Genomic DNA, 6,000 nt, shown 5'->3' with positions numbered 1-6,000 from the left:
TTTCTCAATATTTTCAGCCAACCAGTGAAACAAAGTTTAAGCGGTAAAATTTAGGCGCAAACCATCGCTATTTTACTGCCTCAATTTTTTAACAAATAAATGCAATGATAGCAAAAAATGACACAAAATAAACGAAAGAAGATTAGTTCCAACCGGTAAAATTATCAAGCAACCTGTATGACACAATTTTCAAATTCGTCAGCTTAAATTATCGCCCGAATAAAGTCCATTCCGCTTCCCTTTCCCAAAGATTTTGGCTTGTGATACCCCTGGTCTCCATTTAACAGATTGAAAAAAAAACTTTTTCAATCTTTAAATTTAATTTCATGAGAAACTCGTCCTCAAGTTCATTATCTGTAGTTTATAGATTGGAGACTAGACACTTTTGGAGAATCGACTAAGTGGTAGATTCGCAGACCCTGCCATCTGCCAATTAAAGACTTGCCACCGTATAGACTGTCGGCGAGATATTTGAAAATTAGACATCTTGTTAATTTTCCTAAATGGTGATTTCTGGGAAAATCATGGGTTTTGGTGACAGTTTTGCTGATCAAATTTTCAGAATTGTAGCTCCCTATTTTGGACCAGTGAGTATCTTAGCTCTGTACCAATAGTGATATTTTATTTGTAGGCATACAGAAAAAACTGAGAGGGAATAGTCAATCTGGACTTAACTCAGTTAAAGATAGGAACAGTCGCACAATTAGTGATGAAGAAAGTTCTAAAGAGGGCTTCAAGTGGTTTTATGCTGTAATGAATTGTCAGTATTAGTGGCATTATCCCAGGCCTAAATCCTGTTTAATAGGCCATTAGCTTAGTTAAGGTTTATCATGGCCTGAGGTAAAAACCAGATAGGCTGTTAAAATTAGGTAGTGAACATTTAGAACAGATGTTTGATAAGGAAGCATGTTAAGAAAACATAGCAATATATGGTAAAATTCTAGTTAATTGACTTCTTGCTATCTTGGAAAGGGCTTAGGTTTGGAAAATGAAACTTTGAGGAATGGGTCTACAGGCTAAAGTATGTCCCGGGAAGGTATTTTAAAGTACCCACCTCCACTCCTCCCTCTTGAGGGCCCTGAAATTTGCCTACATGACAGGTCTATAGGCCTAACATATGCTAATTAATCATGAGTAGGCCTACTCCATTGTAAGCATGGTTTCTTTAGAAACCCCTTAAGGTGTTTCACATTTCTCAATTACTTTCTCTTCTAGTGCAATTGTGCATTTTCTAGTGTTTGTAGATGTTAGGCTACTTTTCCAACAGTTAGGATTGTTAAATTATATAGCCAAATTATACAACCTCTATTAATTTATATAGCCTATGTGACTTTCTTTGAATTGATTCAGTAATTTTGTACGTTTTCATATAGGCTAGGCCTGATATAACTAACTAATAGTTTAAAACTACATTTCTAAATAGAACTAGGCCTATCTAGTAAGAAAAAAATTGCCATTTATAGCTGATTTAGGAATGGTCATTATTGTTTCCATAAGTCTTAACTGTAAAATATTATTTTAAAAACAAGTTTGTAGGATTTTTTAAAAAGAGCTCAAAACCCTTCAAAAAAGGCATCACAGCAAAGCAAAAATTAATCATTAAAACCATCTTTGCTGAAAATCCCAAGCAAGAAACTAACAGCCCCTCCCTCTCATTTGATTAACAAGGAAAATCATATTTTTTAATTGGTAGGCTCTATTACTAATGTTTCCTCCTTTGTGTTCTTTTTTTCCTATGTTGCTAGCCAGGCACTGAAACAATATGACTCATTTAAAAGCTAATCTGCAATGTCTAATAAGTATTAACTAATTTTGTTACTTTACATCATAGTTTAAAAATCATAGACAAGGTAGTAAGTTACCTTGTAAAGATTTTGCAGTTCATATAGGCTAATTGACTTACCAATAAAGTAAACATACCACTCAATGCCTTTTTTCATGCTCTTTACAGACATAGTAATTGCTTCTATTGCAAATTCAAATTTAAGCAACCTAACTATAATTAATTTTGGCACTTAAAAAACATAGTATTATTTATTGAAAACAACCAAAAATACATAATTTAATTGAAAATTTGGTGTCATAGAAGAATAATTTTAAGAGGTTGAATTTGCAGTTAAGTGATTATTATACTTGTAAAGATCATAAAAAAGGCATCAAGTGCTAGGCCTATGTTCAAAGTTTGAGACCAATGTTTTAAGCCTACAAAGTCTGTAAGCTTTTTTTTTATACTCCATATTTTGGTTATTTTTAAGAGCTCAAATAAAGCTTAAATTTGAATTTGTCATAGAAGCAATTATTATATTTGTAAAGAACATAAAAAAAAGGCATTGAGTGGTATGTTCACTTTATTGGTAAGTCAATTATATGAACTGGTGAAATATTTACCAGTTACCTTTTGTGGTCCCACTAAGTGCTTGAAATAGAATTTACCCGAGAAGTAATTATTATATTCAGAAAATTATAAATAAAGACATGAAGTGATGGCTGTAAATCATGCTGTCTTGCAATTAAGCTAAATCCTGTGATGGCAGTAGAGAGCTATGACAATGGCTCAAATCTGCTAGTCACAATCAGCTCTATATTTCAAGGCATTGGTGGTAAGGGCTGTTACCATTTCATATGCCAATAAATTCTAATAGGACACATTTCTACTAGAGAAGTGGTTGGTCAAATGTCTATGAACTCTTCTCAAACAGCTTCAATAAGTGACCTCTGATCTTCTGCTGGGTATATTTTTGGAGATAAGAGAGATATGTCACTGGTTAATAACTTCTTAGTCAAGATCATATCTCCCTTTTGTCTTCTGTAAACTAGTGAAGGTACTTAAGTTTTCCTAATCTTACAGGATAGTAAAGAGTTTCATGGCAGGCTAAACTAGGGCTTTCTACAGCTTAAGCATGTTCTGCAGAACTCTGGAGGAAGTTTTTTTTCATTAACCTCAGTCTTTGTGATCCTTTACCAGCAACTACTCTTGTGTAGATGTGAATCTCAGTTTGTTATCTAGCCTATAATAAGCCCAAGATCTCTTTCTTCAGTGGTTGTAGGAATAGGTTGTGTGTTATTTGATTCCATATTGCATACATGACCTAGGTTAGTTTTCCCAAAATGGATAACTCTAGAAAAAGAAGGTTGTTATCCAGCTGGTTACACCTTCATTAATCTGATTAATATGTAGCTTCATTTTCAGTCTTCTGTGATTTACTTTGTCAAAGGCTTTGGCAAAGTCAAGAAGTACAACATCTACATCCACTCCTTTGCTTTGCTGTGGTAACCTAGGTTTGCATAGGGTTATCAATTTAGTAGTTTGGCTCTTCTGGTAGAGTTGCATTATCTGGGGGTTGTAAACACTGACTTAAACTGTTCACTTAGTACATTTGCTATGTTTTGAGGGTTAGTAATCAACTGACCTTAGGATTATAATTGGGCCACTGAATGTCTGTCTTGTTTTTTCTGCTATACCCATTTCCAAAATGTTTTGGGATTATCTTATCTGTTGCCAAAAATCCTTCATATTCTCAAGTTGATTTTCTTTGCTGAGGTGGTTCCTACTTTTTTTGAGCTTTTTTAGATTTTCTGGGGATACAAAGATTTTGTCAGCAGTCATGTTTTTTTTTTATTTTTTATTATTATTTTTTTTTTATTATTATTAGTTTTATGTACCTCTTGGAGATGATTGGAAGTGTCCAGCGTCTTTTTACAGACGTCACTGTTTATGTTTTTCAACTGTATATAAGTTCTCATTTTACTCTATATACTTACAGGATCTTGATCTTCTAGTAAAGACCAATTATGCACACATGATCAATACACCCAATTGGTGGCAAATCATATATTGATAAAACATCATCTATACCATCCCCTATAAATAAATCTAGGAGGGTGGTTCCTGGTATACTTAGTATCTTGAATTAGACTTAACCACCTGATACAAGTCATTATCATGTAAATACCTCAGGAGAGAATTTTCTCCATAACTTTCTGTCTCAGATTTTGGGACCCCTCCCCCATTTAATTTTTCAATTTCCTAAAATATTGGCACTGACTGGAGAGGACATTCTAAGAAGCTCTTTAAGCCATGTGTCAAAACTCAACACTGACAATAGGCTTTCTCCCACCTTGTAGTAAAGCTCTGGAATAGTCTTTCAAGTGCAGCAGTTTCAGCACCCAATGATGAAGTTATTAGATAACAAATGGAATGGTGTTCCCTGGAAGTTGATGCATTTGATGTTTCATCATTCACGTTGTTAAGTATAGAGCAATTAACAGATCAAAATATATCTTAATTTGCTCTGAAGTGCAAAATAAGGTAATGTGTGGTAAATCAAAGTCTCCTGTAACTATCATATGCTTTGACTATTTGGGTTATTGATTTTGTAATAGAAAGCAAGAAGTCATCTAGGTGAACTGGGCTGCAATAAACACATCCAAAAGTCACCTGACATGTAGATTTTTAACCATATCAGCTTGACCTATGGTTTAACATTGCAAGCCACCTTAATTTGGTCCACTTGCAAATTGTCTTTCAAATACATTATTATACCTCTTATCTTTGTCAAGGTTACTTACCTTTGGCAAGGTTGTTGAAAGCCTTGTTCCAATTTTATACAATCTGATCATCAGTTAATTTTATGGATGAGCATTCAGATTTTACTTCACAAAGAGGGTTCAGGCTCTTGTTTAGTGGTTGGACTCCTCAGGAGGAAACACTGAAAAAATCAGAAAACTGCTTCAAAAAATTGTAAAACACTTAGAATATTTCTAAAAGCAATTCAACTGCAAAGCAATTTCTAAAAGCCCTCCACTCCCTAATGTGGCATTGCATAGGCCAAACTATAAACTCTGTGAGTTTTATTGGGTGACTCTTTTCTTTTCAAATTTATTTATGAGAAAACAAGTAGCCTAACAAGCAGCAGTGAAATTCATGTTTATGTAATTTGGGCTATAAATTTGCATGTTAAGGGGGGGGGGGGAGCAAATAAAGTGATGAACTTTTTGGAATCATATAAGTAAGAATATAACTTCTAGTTAAAGGTTTAAAATCTACAAGAAGTTTATTCCAATTTTTATTTTTGAAACTGTTTAGCACTGCCTCTTTCACCTGGCTTCTTCTGTGTGTTTTACTATTTTCAATGATGTTCTTTACATGTTGATTATCAACAACATGAATAGGAAAGGATAAGTTCAGGTAATAACATGCTAAAAAAAACAATTTGGGAGTGAAACATATTTTATACAGATGCTGATAAAATAGTTTTTTTTTTATTTATTTAGAAAGCTTGTATTGCTCTTCATTCTTAATTTTTTTCTAGCATTCTATCCAAGAGCTTTGAAAAGCTGATTGAAGATGTAAAAAAAGCTTTTCTTTGAAATACAGCAAAATAATTCCTTCTGAAGCTTTAATTGGAGAATAATACTGCAAGATTACTCTAATAAACTTAAAAAATGAATAGTTAGTAAAAAAGAAAACCATCTTGTTGCTTTGTAAATTAATGTTATAGGTGATTACATATATTTTATTAGCAGATTGGACTGCAAGAGTACATAAAATTGAAAGATTAAAAAAAAAAACGACAAAAAGGACTTTCATTTTCTTTTCAAAATTAACAAGGCAAGTTTTTCTGCAGCTTTAGCTGTTGGATAGGTCTTTCTAGCCAAGTGGCTGGTATAACAGACTTGAGACCCTTTGTCTGTTAGGACAGGGGCTTGAGTCCTTGTGTTGCTGGTTATTTGGTTTGAATGGGAGTCAGTGGTGTGACTCGGTAAGCTCAGCCAGAGTTTAACCAGCTCTAGATGAGTCCCTGGAGAAATCTGAGGGAGGTAAACATGAAAGGTATTTGAAAGCATAATGACTGGCCCCAACCCCCATTGTACTCATGGTGGAAGGGCCATGAAACAGAGATCAGCACCACCAGTCTTGTTGCTTTGTAAATTTATGTTATAGATGATCGTGTATGTTTTATTAGCGAATTGGACTGCAAAAGTACATAAGAAATGAAA

At 33.8% G+C, this 6,000-nt stretch overlaps 1 protein-coding gene across 1 annotated transcript in view; it reads left to right on the top strand.

Moving 5' to 3' along the window:
• The first annotated feature begins 466 nt into the window (after positions 1-466).
• The window catches only part of LOC136028868 (serine/threonine-protein kinase 3-like), a 40,150-nt gene continuing 34,616 nt past the window's right edge, over positions 467-6,000 (top strand). The window contains 1 exon segment of the mRNA XM_065706811.1: positions 467-587. The gene's annotated coding sequence lies outside the window, so the exon portion shown is untranslated.

Source organism: Artemia franciscana, chromosome 7 (assembly GCF_032884065.1).
Source record: "Artemia franciscana chromosome 7, ASM3288406v1, whole genome shotgun sequence".
Classification (NCBI taxonomy): domain Eukaryota; kingdom Metazoa; phylum Arthropoda; class Branchiopoda; order Anostraca; family Artemiidae; genus Artemia; species Artemia franciscana.
The sequence above is the reverse complement of the archived record's forward strand: the minus strand, read 5'-3'. Positions and strand labels throughout refer to the sequence as shown.